Here is a 15352-nt window from a genome sequence, read left to right as displayed (position 1 = left end):
GCCTAATCATGGGCTGTACCCCTGAAACCAATACAGTATTAAATTTCAACTGTAATCACTATTATTCCTGAGGAGGCCGCTAAGGCACTCGGTGGGAGCTGGAAAGGTGTGAGTCTTTCTCGGTACAAAATATGGGTGAGGCAGATGTGCAAACACCCGCCGCCCTCCAGACCAAGGGAAGCTTCACCTGGCTGAAGCTGGGGACCGTGCACCTCCTGTGCTGGCTTCGGTGGAAGGATCGGCCCCCGTGGCCTCCAAGAGGCAGGTGGGGGCTGAGAGAGGTTTGTTTTTTTTCCCTAGAACAACCTTTGGAGTCCAGATGTCCAGTTTCCCTTCCTTCTCAAAGGCTGCTCATCCTGAACATGTTAGTAGCGGTCAAGAGGTTCAAGCTGAGTAACTGGGCAGGAAATGACTGAGTCAGGCGCAGAGTGCGGTGACTGTGGGTGGAGCCCCCGGGGGGAAGGTCGATGGGAAGGGAAGCGTGGGGCTGGGAGCCTGGCTGCACGTGCCGCTCTGCGGTCCTGTTCTCAGCATGGGAACACGGCAGGGCCACGCTGGGCACACGCTGCAGACACTGGCCGCCCCACTGTGACGACAGCAAAGTGCAGGGAGACGGTTTTTGATCCCTGAGATGGCTACCCAGTGAGGGAAGGAGAATATTCATGTTAGTGGGTAAAAATCTGGAAGCTATGTATGCTGGGGTTGGCCGTTAAAGACCATTAAGATGGCACTAAGGAGGCAGAGAGAAAGGGAGGCAGGGTGACAGGGAGGCTGGACAGCTTGTCAACCGTGAGACTTTTGACAAGTCCTATGTCCATTTTTACTCCCCTCTTTCCCATGCGCTGCGTATGGTGCCAGGTGGGTACTAGATTTATTGGGGGTATCACTGTGTCAGGCATATAAATACCTAATCACAAAATTGACATCCAATATCAATACTTGCTTAAGTCACATTTACTCTCCCCCCCCCCCATCTGAGTATATGTTTACTGGAGAGAGAGAGAGAGGACAGAGAAATATGAGAAATATTTTTCAGTTGCCTTCTGTATGTGCCCTGACCAGGGATTGAACCTGCAACATTTTGGTGTACGGGATGATGCTCCAACTAACTGAGCCACCCGGCACAGTTTACTCTTTCTAAAGACCAAAGTGCTAAAGTTTAGCACATTAGCTTAGTAAACAGTTCATCACACTGCTGGGTGGTCACTTATGGGGATTCCTCTGGAGAGTTAGTCAGTCAAGGAATGACCTCATTAGAGTACTGCTTCTCAGAAGACGCTGCTGGTGGGTGTTTTTTCCTAGCCTGGAATGACATTTAACCTGACAAATTGTCCGGGGAACAAGTGTGAGGGTGTGAAGACCCCGGGGAGCAGCCGCACTGGCGCCTCCCGCGGCAGCAGAGCTGAGGGGGGCCCGCCTTGATGTCTCCACCCCCCGCCCTGCTTAGGGCTTGGAACAACATAGCAGAGCACGTGGGCTTTTCTCTGGGAAGTTGTCGCTTAGGTAGCAATCTGTGTGTTCTCCTATTATAACACATAGTTTGATATCTTGTTAGAATAGAAAGATTTCAAAATTAGAATCAACATTTGAGAGGTGATAAAGTCTCTTCCATAGGCTGCCTAGCTTGGGTGGTGCCAAAAGAGGCAGAGCCGAGCGCCAGAATATTCTGTTTACTGTCCCTCCCCACGCCCCATTGAGAGCTGTTCTCCTACAGGCCGCCTCCACGTGGCCTGATTTCTGCTTTCCCAGCCCCTGCCTCTTCCCGCCCCCGCGGCCTCACCCTTGGCTTCTCTGGGTTTGCTCAGCGGCCACCGGTCCCCCTGACTCACCTGCTGGGCCAGACCCCTCTTCCCCTCTCCTGGGCTCTTCCACTCTGAGCAGATCCCTAGGAGGGATGACGGAGACCCACTGAGCTGCGCCTCCGCTTTCCCTAAATGTAAAAAGAGATGATACCAACCCCCCTTTCAAGGCTTCCCTGGGGCCCTTGAACCAGAAGAGCAAAGACCCTCAGAGCAAGGCAAGCATCAGGCTATAGGGTCCTCTTGCCCAGAGGATTCTGTTTCCTGACTCGCTGATTGAAATATTTAAAAAAAAAAAAATTTTTTTTTTGAAAGAGGAGAAGGGAGGGAGAAGGCGAGGGAGAGAAATGTCTATGTGAGGGGGAAACAGCAATAGGTTGCCTCTCATACGCACCTCGACTGGGGACCAAACCTCCGGCCCAGGCATGTGCCCTGACCGGGAATTGAACTGGCGACTGTTTGGTTTGCAGAATAATGACCAGCTGAGCCACACCGGTCAGGGCAGAAATCTTTGGAACATGTTCATCAGCATATTATGCAGGCATATGTCTCTGGGCATTTTATGGTGCCATGTTGTCTAGGAAAAAAAAAAATCTGAGACCTTGATCTTTTTTTTTTTTTTAACTGAATAATCTCCTGGGTCTCACCCAAGTAAATGATATTTTGCTTGTTCACCAAGGTTCCTATGGTGACAGTAAATTCTCATACAAAGGGGTAGGACCGAATCTTATCAGACAATCTTACTTTTCCTTCTAGGAAACTGCCCAATTGATCCAGGAGGTCTACCTTGGAAAATTATTAACTAGGCCGAACTGTATTCAAATCCCTTCTTAAACTCTCTGTGGTTTTCCAGTTCACCTTTTGTTCCGTCAGAGCTTAGGATCGACTCCGCTGCCCGGGGCTCAGATCTGAGCTTTGGCCTTGGGCCTCCTCTCCTTTTTCTTCTTTTAAATACCTTGAGACCAAGGGAAACAGACTTTAATATTAATATAAACTAATTTATATAATTTGTTGTATTAATAGACGGAAGTTGAAAATGTGGTATTTTTTTTAAACATACACAGAAAAATCTGATAACATTCAATAATTCTTAGCAAACTTGAAATAGGAAGGCGTTCCCTTCCCGCGGCCCTTTGTCGTGGGCGCGGACGAATGTATCGAATCAGATGGTTGAGACCTAGGAGCCTTGGGCCCTCTGAGGTCAGGGAGGTGTTAGTCCAAAGGGAAGGGGGTCAGCAAGAGTGCTCACAGGTGGGGATCGAGGCTTCCAGGATGAACAGACCACGGGGCTCCCAGAAGCTTCACGAGCCTCTTATAAGGGGCACCAGGGTGCGGGCCAGTGAGAGTGACCCTCCTGGCATTGCCCTGTTGCCCCGCCTGGAGCTTGTCACACTCCAGCCTCTGCTCCAGGCTAGTTGGATAGGAAGAAAGTGTCCCAGCAGCTGCCAGGCCACTCGTCTCCCCTCCGCCCAGAGTTAGCCGGGGTTAGCGGTTATACCGCGGAGCCCACACGGTGGGGAGCCCAGGCCGGCGGGCTTGCTCGATGAGGTCATTCCAAGACCCAGGTTCTTTGTCTTGCTGCTCTGCTGTCCTCTGGCTGTGGCTTTCCGCTGAATTGTCCCATAGGCAGTGGGAAAACGGGTTGGCGGAGAAGAAGGCCGCCAATTTCCTTTGTAAGGAGTGCAACCATGAAGTCCCACGGATCAACTCTTGCTCATGTCCCATTGATCGGAAGTCAGACGATGCGACGTGCTTCTAGGGATACTAGGAAATCCAGTCTGCAGCTGGGCAGCTCTGAAAGACAGGGTAAGAGACTGGGCACAGGAGGTAGTCAGCAGGCTTTCATTTCACACGTAGGGAAGTGATGGACCAGAGGAGGTAGGCGATGGAGCTGCAGACGCACAGAAGGTTGGGAATCTACTCAGACAGAGCCCAGCCCTCCCGATTCACAGCCCAGGGGTCTCCCACCCCACAGTAACATCTGTCCCAATGGGGGAGGATGGCAGATGGCAGATGGCAGGTGTCTCAGCGCCTTGTGGACCAAAAAGGGGACATGTTCCAGAATCCCTGGGTATCAGGCCTGGGAGGGGGGGGTGGTTCAGGAGGCTTAAGAGGACTGAAGCGGCGAGATTTAGACCGAAGAACGAAGACTGGCCTGCCCTTAGGAAGAGGGGACTCCACCAGCAGGTGGCCTTTGGACTCAAGCTGCAGCTCTTCCCCGTGTGTGCAGCTGCTGGCCTGCAGATTCGGGGCTTACCCAGCCTTCGCTGTTACTACACAGACACACAGACACATAGACACACAGACACACACACACTCACACACACCCCACGCACCACATTGGTTCTTTCTCTGCAGAACCCTGACTACTCCAGGACCACACTGAGCCGTGAGGGTGTAGAGCACTGTGTTAACAAAAGAGACTTGGAGACCTGGGTTCAAACCCCAGCTCTTCTACTTACTGTGGGATTTGGGACAAGCTACCCCAAATCTTTGCTCCCTTCTTTGGAAAATGGAGATTATACATTAAACACAGTGGCTGGCACTTCGGAAACCCTTAATAAACGAGAGAAATAATCTTCGTCTACCCCAGGAGGATTATCACCACAGCACTGGGGGAAATTGTAAGATGTCTTCAGGAAATCTTGTCCCCATTCATTCCAAGCACTGAAAACCTTCCCTTTTCTTAGAAATCTCAAGGAAATGAGATGGTACAGCCCTTTCCAGAAACCCAGCATCCCTAGACTAAATTCCTCCGATTGTGTTCTCCGTTCTGCATCCTGTGCTGAAGGCGGTCCTTCCTGGCACACGGGAGGACCAGCCCTGCTCCCCTGCCACACGCGAGTCCCCTTGGCCTGTCTGCTTCAGCCCCGGGGGCCCAGTGTCTCCTCCCCTCGCTGCCTGGCAGGAAGAAGAGAGCAGCCAGTAGGGACTTCCAGGCAGGACACACTTGCCATCATCTCTTTCACTGGGGACGGAGCCAACATTCCCTTCATGTTTTCATTGGCATCACTCTGTTTATCATCAGTGCGGTTCTTTGGAGAAAGACCAGAAACATCATTTCCTATCCGGACGGCAAAGAGCACGGAGCTCCTCTCTGCTCTCTGGCTGTCTCCAGGACCGAGTCAGCCTTCGTGGCTCCTTCCACCCCATGGCCCGTCAGGGACCCGGGGCTAGTGCCATGCACAGAGGCTGTGGCTGGTATCAGGAAAAGGTCCTGCAGGACCAAGGGTGGCTCCAGGATTTTTACCTAGAAGTGGCTTGGAAGCAGGAATTTGGGGGGGGCGGTGAGGAGGTGAGGGCAGAACTGTCCTACAGTTGTGTTTGCGCAGTGGCCACACTGGCTTTACTTAGATGCCATATTATAGAGCATGGGGGTGACAAACAACCGGTGGGCCAAACCCCGCCCCCTGCCTGCCTTTGTAAATAAAGTTTTATTGCAACACAGCCTCCTGCTCTTTCATTTACCTCTTGTTTATGGCAGCTTTCCCACAACAGGTGTGGATTGGAGCAGTTGAGACAGGGACTGTGTGACCTGTTCAAGCCTAAACACGCCCACAGTCCAGAGATTTACAGGAAAAGTTTGCCGACCCCTGACGATGACAGAGCAAAATTTTCCAGATGCTTCATTTATAACAGTGTTTATATAGAAATGTCCATTGTCCATTACAAATAGTAACATTTGTACCTGGGCACGTCTTGGTGGGTGGGGTAATGAGGCCCCTGGGTGCGGCGGGGTGTACACGATTTTCCTGTAACCCCCTTGCGCGGGGACGGGGTGGGGGGCGCGGTTACTCCCCGCCCAGCCCAGGCTCCGACCTCCCGTAAGGGCAGCCCTCGGGCCCTGGGTTCCGCGCTGTGTTCCGGGTCCGGCCCCTGCCCCCAGCCCCCAGCCCCCACCCTCTTCTTTACTCGCGTTGTTTCTCCATTTTTTCCCGGGTTGTGGCACCCATGGGAAATGGCATTATTAATGCACGGGCCAGGCTGCTTGCCGTGGAGGCGCCCGAGAGAGGGGGCTGGGCTGTTTGGGGCCCATCCTGGCCGCGGGCCTGGGTCTCAGCCGCCTGTGCTCAGAAACCCGGCCACCCGGAGTCACCGCTGCCCTCGGGGGCCGGGCGAGCTTCCACCCGCGGCTGGATCTGCTCATTCCAGGTGTCAAGGGAAGCCCGCCACGCTTTCCTGCTCTTGCTGGAGCATCCCAGACCCGAGGGCGAGTGTCTCGGTGTTTTCCCGATGTGTCACTTAGGCCTGATTAAAGTTCTGGCCTTAGGCCAGCCTGGCGTCATTATCTCTGTTTTGTAACTGAGGCAATGGAACCTGAGAGAAGCGCAGGAAGCAGTTCGCGGTCCCTCAGGCGAAGGGGGCCCGGGCTGGCCGAACCCGGGTGCTCCGCCTGCCCGGCGGTGCGCTGCTCGGAGCCGGCAGCCGGCAGCCGGCTCTCCCGGGGGAGTGGGGGCTTCAGATACGATCGTGCCCGGCATCGCCCGGGCCCTGCTGGAAATCCCCACGCCGTCGGCCTCGGTGGGGAGGCCAGAGGGGTTTGTGGGACTCTGAGCACAGCCAGAGGGCTCACTCAGGTGTCCCCGGAGCGCCTGCACCAGCCTGGCGGGAGGGGCACGGGCTCGGGGGTGGAGGGGGGCGCAGTCTCTCAGCAAGTAGCGCCGCTGGGCTCGGGCCCGCAGGGCGCCTGCTGCGCCTGAACCCCTGCTTTGCTCCTCAGGCGTCGCTAGAGAAAGGGAGAGAGATGCTAACTTCAAGACCCCAACCTCTGCACCTTAGGGGGCCAGGCTCCCCGTAAACGCCTGTCTCTGGGCTCTGTCTGTGCCTCTCTCAGTACCCTTGTCTGTTCATCCATCTCTCTCACGCACACATGTGACCTTTAAAAATTCCTTTCTCTCTCTCTCCTTTTTTCCCCCTAAACACCTTGAGCCCATTTAAAATACAAAATATACTGTCTCTTCTATTTCTGGCTCCATTTCCTTTCAGGTTTCATGGATTTGGGAAGGGGGGGAGGAAAGACGAGGCATCTTGGTGGGGTGCAGGTTCAGGAGCGGGGATGGGGGAAAACGTGAAGACCCCCAGTCGGGCTGAATCCCAGCCCTCGAATGTGGAATTACTAATAACGTGGAGATAGACGTGCTGAGCTAGGGCGGGAGGTTGCTTCGAAAGGAACCTTAGCCATGAACTTAAAGGAGGACAGGGGATGGGCCAGCCTCGCTGAGAAGGAGCTGATCTCTGACGGTTATTCTTGTAGCGAAGGCCAGGGACTGGACGAGCACTCTGTTAAAAAGAAAAAATCATGCAGGAAAAAACCACTGGTTATGTGACATAAAACAGACTTCCGTGACCAAGGAGAAGCAGAGGGAGAAAAGTTTCTTTTGGGGCAAAGACAGGGTGTCTCAGCCCTGGGGTCTGAGCCAGAAGGCCCTGTGGTGCTTCCTGAAAACACAGGTGTCTGGGCCCTCATGCCAGGAATGCTGAGTCAGCGGGTCTGCGGGAGACCCTGGCTGTGCGTTTTCAGAAGGTCCAGGGTGGCTCTGATGCCATGCAGGGCGGGGGACCCCAACCCCCCTGCTCAGCATCCTTGTCCTGAAGTGCCTTCCTCCTTGGGGGCAGCTGAGGCTATTCGGTTTTGGGTCACTTTTGATAGCTTTCTGAATGATCGAGAGACTAAAACTCTGGACCCTTATTAATTGGCCTGCTAGCATGTCATGGAGCTGGCCGGGGAGGGCATGGCCCTGGGCCACCAAAGCGCGCAGCACCCTTGAGGGTCCCGGCCAGTCCCCTCTGCCCCAACCTCCCCGCTGCATCCTGGCGTTGCTCTCGTCCAATCCCATCTCTCCTCTCCCTGCGTCTCTCTTCCTTCTTCCTTCGCTCTTCTTTCCACGTTACCTGTCTATGATATGACTTAGAGGCTCATTGGACATTATTGGCGGGATTTAGTAAGCAAAAACTTGTTCATTTATATATTTAATGAGCTTAACATCTCACATCTCTCTCAAGTCCTGCTCATGGTCAAATTAACCCCAGTGGCCCTGCCCGGATTTTGCGGCAGGTCAGTTGGAGACCTTGAGGGACGATGGTCCTTATGCGGCTTCAGCGAGTCAGGGCCCTGGACAGGCGCTCCAACCACAGTTTGCTGCCTGACTCTCACTCAGCTGACTTTATTGCTGGGGCCTCAGTTACCTCTGTGTGAAATACAGGCTTCCTTCGAGGAGCCGCAGCTAGTGTAGGCCATAGCGCTGTGCTGGGCGCCCGAAAGAACACAAACACCTAAAAAAAAACGCCCGGGGTTCCCAGGGGTAATAATACCAGCCCAGGGCCCCTCGGAGGCTGGCTCAGAGGCCTCGGCGTCATTCCACAGAAGAAAACAAGACACAAAGGACAGCTTTGTGCCCTTGCCCGTTCCAGCGGGTTCCAGGACACGCCTCGGGGCGGGAGACAGGCTCACACGATCAGCTCGCATCATCGCAAGATGCCTCCTCATTGACCCGTCTATTGTCACTGTGGGGGAGCATGTGCCGTGCTAGGAACGGGCAAGCCCAGCCTCTCTCCCCTCCCATGTCTAGTGATGGGAGCAATACAGAAATGAGGACGTGCTCCCAGGTGGGCAACGGTGCAAATAAGTCAATGGCTTTATGACGTGTTCTTAGCAACATGGGATATGTTTAGGATATGAGTTTCCTGATTTTAAAAAAGCACACTCCAAAGTCACATCGTAGGCAGTGTGGATTCCATGGGCCACCACCGTCCTGGGTGGGAGACTGTAAGGTGTCCCGTGTTGGGGTCACACGTGTCTCAGGGTCCGGTGACCTTGTGGGCAGACCGAGCAGCGAAGAGCATCCTGGGAGAGAACTCTGAGTGAAGGAAGACGGCAGCATGTGGTCAGCAGCAGGGGCCTGGGGGAGGGGTGTCGACCTTCGCTTTGGCCCATCTTATGGGTTTTTCATCTGTGTCCCAAGGAGGGGGAGAGCGGGGAACACACCGGAGAGAGCCCTTCCACGCGGGGCCTGAGTGCATTTCCAGGGGGCAGCAGGCGGGGACAGTGCAGGCGGCCCTCTGCTTTGGCCCGCCGGCCTCGCATGGCCGCTGCCGACGGCTCCAGGGGGCAGGGAGGGCTCCCGATGGGGCCGGGGCAGCCCCGGGGAGTGCTGCCTCCTCATCCAAGCGGCCTCTGTACTGAATCTACCGCGTCTTTAATTTTTTGTTTTCTGAGGGTTTGACATCTGGAGCTTTGCTGACTCCGGAAGGACTGTCCATCCCAGGGTTAGCCAATTCTTTGAGAGTGAACAACTTACCCGCCAGCTGCTGCTCTTCAAATGCAAACTGACCAATCTGCAGGCCCCTTCCCCACCTCCTTACCCAGCTCGCACTCTGGGCCAGTATCTGCCTGCCTTCGTCACCCAGGACCGGGGACCAGACAACCAGGACAGCCCTATGCACCGGAGCCCTGAAATTGTCCCCAACCGATCCTGAGGCTGCCGGCCCTGCCTCCCCCACTCCTTCTCCCCAGAAACCAGAGTCAGGGCTCTTGCTCCCATTTCGGCCTCCCTCCGCCTCCTGACTGACCTTCGTCTTCTCTGCCTGCCTCCCTGCCCAGTGGTGGGGTGTGCTCCCTCCTCTCGCGAACTGTGAGATTGTGAGTAAAAAGCTACTTTTCAATGGGAGTCATTGTTTGATCTGCCCCAAAGTGTCTGCTAATACCATATTTTACTACTGTGTTTAAAACACGTGCCTGGAGGGTGTAGGGGCCGCCCTGGTGAGGGCGGTGGCCCGTGGTGGGAACAGCAGCATCCAGCCCAGGTGACGAGGGACAAAGGAAGCTGGAGACGTGGGAGGAATGAACTGAGATGCTCTAGCGGGTCCTGGACTCGAGCATGAGAAACACGCCCTGGAGAGCCCAGAACTACCAGGACGCCCACGGCCTTGCCCCCGCCCCTGCCCAAGGCCTGGGTCTAGCATGAGCAGGCAGGAGACAGGCAGGAGCGGGGGAGCTAACCATACATAGGAAACGTACGCAGGCGTCACAGGGGAGGTGCCGCGATGCTGCCCCACGTGCCCCACAGGTAGGGGGGCTGACTCTTCTGCTGCGTGACACGCACCTGTCTTTTCCAAGGGTCACAGTGAGCAGGCTGGGCTTGCCTGATGGGGAAGGTTTGGTTCTGCTTCTGTGTGTGTTTAGGGGGTCTCGGTCTCTTTAGAGGCGAGAGGGAATGAGACAGATGGAGGGTGTGCTGGTTTTGGTCCTGAACGGAACTAGAAAATGAGAACGTTCACACCCGGAAGCAGGAATCGCCCCAGTGTGGCACCTGCTTATCAGCCTCACACCCCGACACCCTGGCTGCCGAGACTTTCCTCTAGGAGTTCAGTGGGAAGCCACCTACTCCCTGGAGCAGATTCTCAGTCAACTCCAGAGATGCTGGGTGCGGGGGAGGGTGGCTGTGATGAATTAGCAGTGGTGGGCAAACCCGCCCCACGCAACTGCAAGACAGCTGCCCATGGGAACTGAGAGGAGGGGGAGGGAATGCTGAGCTTTCCCAGGCTTGAAGCACAGGGGACAGGGACCAGGGTGGGTCCCAGGTGGGCTGTTCTCAGCCCCAGGCTGGCAGCTGCCATGGAAGACCCTCCCCACCCCATCTCAGCATCAGAAGACAGACAACCTTGCAGGGTGACTATCGCCAGCTGATGACCTAGGCATGGCATCCATCAGTCTGTGAAATGGGGCCATTATGGCTGGGTCACACTTTCAGACCCTGACTTGTGTGACATTTCCTCCCCCTCCCCTGCCTCCCACTCCAGCAGAGAGTGGGCTCCGAGCCCTGTGACTTCAGGGGACAATGGCAGGGGAAGAAGAGATGGGCTAAAAATCTTGAGACTGTTCTTTCCAAGAGCCTAAGCCTTAGAAAAGCAGGGGATTCGTGGGTATAAACAAAATGTTCTCGGTAGAAACAGGGAGGGAAAGTGGAAGGATTTCTCTGGGGTTTGGGGCATGAGGAAGACCAGAGCGAAGAGGAGGAACAGCAGGAGAAATAGGAAGATAGAGAAGGAAAAGGAGGAAGAGAGGGGAACGAGAGAGACTTGGGGCTCCTGAGAATGCCTTCTTCCTGACAGGGCCACCGGGGGAGCCAGCAAGGCATCGGGCAGAAGTGGTCGCCAGGGGCCAGGCACAGCGGTGGTGTCGGGACCCTGTGCCCAGCCGTGGCCTGGAAGTTGTGGCCTGCCCTTGGTACGAGGCGGTGTGGACAGGGTGTGGGAGGCCTCACCGTGACTCGTGGAAAACGAGGGTCCCGCCACCTGCCCCGTCGGCACCTGGTGGCCTGTGCTGTGTTGTGTGGTCCTGTCAACAGCAGGAGTGGAAAGAGGGAAGGTCTTAGGTAGAATTAACTTAAAATGTTTACAGTCTGGTGAAATAAGGCTAGAGGGAGTGTCTTTCTGTACACATTAAACAATACCTTTCCATTCGCCCTCCACCGAGCCGCTGGTAAACCGTGCTCTATTTGCTGTCTCTGAGGCTGGTTACTCTAGGAACTTCATGTGAGGGCAATTATACACTATTTGTCGTTGTGTGACTGTCCTTTTGCATTTTTTCACTCAGCATACTTTCTTCAAGGTTCATACACATTGTAGCATGTGTCAGAGTTTCCTTCTTTCTTAAGGCTGAATAATATTCCATTGAATGTATATATCACATTTTGTTTCTCCATTTCATTGGTTGATGGACCCTTAGGTTGTTTCCACCTTTGGGCGATTGTGAATCATGATGCTCTAAACATGGGGGTACAAATATCTGCTGGAGTTCCTGCTTTCAATTCTTTTGGGTGTATTTCTAGAGTGAAATTGCTGAATCACATGGTAATTCCATGTTCAACTTTTTGAAAAACTGCCAAACTGTTTTCCCCATTGGCTGCATCATTTTACATTCCTCTCAGCAATATATGAAGGTCCCGATATCTCCTTTCAGTTTAGATGTCTTTCATGTATCTTTCTTGCCTAATTGCTCTGGCTAGAACTTCCAATCTTTGCCGAATAGAGGTGTCAAAAATGAAAATCCTTGTTTTATTCGTGGTCTTAGGGGAAAAGCTTTCAGTCTGTCACCATAGAGTATGATGTGAGTGGTAGATTTTCATACACGACCTTTATCATGTTGAGAAAGCCTGCTCCTAGTCCTAACTTGTTGAGTGCTTTTATCATGAAAGGTGTTAAATTTTGTGAAGTAGTTTTTTCTAAATTAATTCAGATGATCGTGTGGGGTGTTTCTTCATTCCATTAATGTGGCATATTACATTGATTGATTTTCACATGTTGTACCTTTCTCATTCCAAGAATAAGCCCAAAGTGTTTTAACCAAAAAGCTTACCGTCCTTTTGATGTGCTACCAAATTTGATTTGCTAATACTTTGTTGAGGACTTCATCATCAATATTCATAAGGAAAATTGGTCTGTAGCTTTCTTTTCTTTTCTTTTATTATTTTTTATTTTTTAAATTTATTTATTTTTTCAAATACATTTGTCTCCACCTTCCCGCCACCACTTTCCCCTGCCTCCCTCCCCCTTCTCCCTCCCTCAATCCTTCCCCACTTTGGCTTTGTCCATGAGTCCTTGCTATATGTTCCTTGACTTGCCCCTTCCCTTCCTTTTTCCCCACCCACCCCTCCCTCCTTCCTTCTTGTCTCTGTTGGTTTCTTTTTTCTTTCAGTGTTGCTGGTCTTATTTTCCTTGCATCTTTGTATTGTTGGTTAGGTTCCGCTTATAGGTGAGATCATATGGTATTTGTCTTTCGCCCCCTGGCTTATTTCGCTTAGCATAATGCTCTCTAGTTCCATCCATGTTGTCGCGAAGTGTAGTAGTTCTTTTTTTCTTTCCGATGCGTAGTATTCCACTGTGTAAATGTACCATAATTTTTTGATCCAATCATCTACTGATGGGTATTGAGGTTGCTTCCAACACTTGGCTGTTGTAAATTGTGCTTGTAGCTTTTTTTTCTTACAGTTTTTTTTTGTTTTTTGTTTTTTGTTTTTTTTTTTTTGCGGGGGCAGGTCTGGCTTTGGTATCAAGTTAATATTAGCTTTTTAGAATTAATTACTTTCAGTTATTTATAAGAGTTTGAGAAGAATTGTTAATTATTTTTATATGTCTTTTAGAAAGCCATTGGATCCTGGGTTTTTCTTTGTTCGGACATTTTTGAGTAGTGATTTAATCTATTAATTTACAGGTCTACTCAAACTTTCTATTTCCTTATGAGCCAGTTGTGATAGATTTTGTGACTTTAGGAATTTTTTCCATTTTATCTAGGTTATTCAGTTGGTTGGTGTACAATTGTTCATAGTATTTCCTGTGTGAGTTTAACCTACTTCGAGTTCAATATGCTTACTAGATTGGTAGGCTCAGGTCTTTCATCAAATCTGAGGCATTTTCAGCCATTATTTCTTCAAATAACTTTTATGGCCCGTTCTCAATCCCTTCTCCTTCTGGGATTCTCATAATGTTTATGTTTTTCTGCTTGGTGGTATCCCATGGGTTCCTTATACTGTTTACTTTTCTTAGGGCTTTATCTTTCTGCCCCTTAAATAGGATAAATTCACCCTGACCAGTGTGGGTCAGTTGTTTGGGTGTCACGCTGCAAGTGGAAGGGTTGCCAGTTTGATTCCTAGTCAGGGCGCATGCCTTGGGTTGCAGGTTCAGCACCCGGTCAGGGCATGTGTGAGAGGCAGCCGATCGATGTTTCTCTCTCTCGTGTTCATGTTTGTCTCCCTTTCTTTCTCCCTCCCTTCCCCTCACTCTAAAAATAAATAAGTAAAATCTTTTTTAAAAAAGCAACATAAATTCACTTATCTTTCTTCTGCCTATTAAAACCTGCTGTTGTAATCTCTAATAAAATTTTTATTTCAGTTACTGTACTTTTCAGCTTCAGAATTTCCATTTGGCTCATTTTATAATTTTGATATCTTTGTTGATATTCTTGTTTTGCTCACATTTTGATTTCCTTTAAGGTGTTTTTTCCCCCTTGTTTTCCTTTAGTTATTTAGTATATTTAAGACAGTTTTCTTTAATGTCTTGGCTAGTGATTCGAAAGTCTGAGCCCCCTCAGGGGTGATTTCTATCAATTCCTCTTTTTTTGATTTGAATGAGACATGTTTTCCTATTTGTTTATATGCCTTATGATTTCCTTTTGTTTGTGAAGATAGACATTTTATGTGATAACCCTGAATATCAAAATCTCTCTCTTTTCCTGGGATTTCTATTTTTTTCAATTGTTGAAGCCTATAGTAACCCATTTATTTTGAACTTTTCCAGTCTGGTTTTGCAGGATCATCCCTTGTTGTGTGTGTCACCTTAGCCCCTGTTCCCTTACATCATGTTCAGTTCCGTTTTGGTGGCGATTTCGCTGAACGCTGAGAACTCTCGCAATAGGAGCAGATGGATCCCGTGCCAGACCGCTCCCTCAAGAATCACTGGGCTTGCTTTGAGCCTAGGGGTCAGCACAAGGTGAAAGCTCGCAGCCTTTCCAGGAATGTTCTGGGCATGTGTCTTGCCTGGGCACGTGTGTGACTTGCTAAACTGCCTTCTGTACACAGATGTTGCCAATGTCCTCATTTCCCGAAGAGTTTCACCCAGGCTTCTCCTCCGGGCCTTCAATGTTCTCTTTATTGTGTGTCCTCGGTGCTAATATTTTGCCCTGGCATCTAGGAGCCTGCACTCACCTTGAAGCTTGTATGAGCAGCGGCCGCTTCTTTTCCCACCTGTGTTCCGAGTTATTTGAGACATGGGAGTGAGTCAGTCCTTCAGGTATCCCCAGAAAATGTAGAACAGACATGAGCAATGATTTGCAAGTAACATCTGCTTTTCTTCCAGTTTGAAGGCAGGAGCTGGAAACTGGGATGCCGCTGCTTCAAAAGCAAGGCGGCGGCCACGCCGGGGGTAGGGGGTGGGGATGGGGTCAGGGCGAGCTAGAACCCCACAGAACTTTCCCATTTTGAAGACTGCTTTTTGGTTGTTTGTTTGGAAACTTATTCAACTGCTGTAAACCGTTGACTCTTTTTCAGAACTCCAGCAGAACTGATTCAGATATTTTCTGGTAGATTTATGAAGGGTTGCCCCTCCTTTTCCTGGGAAACTTTATTCAAAGCCATTCTAAATTCTCCACAGCCAGTTTGCCAATCTGGTAGAAACTTCTACTTTATTATTATTATTATTATTGTTATTTCTTTTGCTTGTGTGTGCATGCATACATGCACCCATGCTGCATAGAGGGCAGTAGGAGAATGTCTAATGTTTTCCTTCCTTAAAGTGGTAACTAAGGGCCCACTTCATTGCTCCCCCCACCACAACTAATTTGCCCCTTACCCTTCAGCCTAAGAACCTCAGAGATCTGGCCTCATTATTCTTTCTAAGGACTCAGAATTTGGTGAATTCCTTCCAAACCCCTTCACTACCTCCCGTGGAGCGGGTATTCCTATGCTACCCCCACCCCCTCTTGCTGGTTTTGGAGCTAAAGTGCTCACTTCCTCTCAAGATTGACCAGCAATTCGTAGCCAAGCTGGAGAGAGAACAAA

The sequence above is a fragment of the Pteronotus mesoamericanus genome, unplaced genomic scaffold (assembly GCF_021234165.1).
Source record: "Pteronotus mesoamericanus isolate MK-2021 breed Mesoamerican mustached bat unplaced genomic scaffold, CSHL_Meso_final contig_347, whole genome shotgun sequence".
Taxonomy (NCBI): domain Eukaryota; kingdom Metazoa; phylum Chordata; class Mammalia; order Chiroptera; family Mormoopidae; genus Pteronotus; species Pteronotus mesoamericanus.
The sequence above is the reverse complement of the archived record's forward strand: the minus strand, read 5'-3'. Positions refer to the sequence as shown.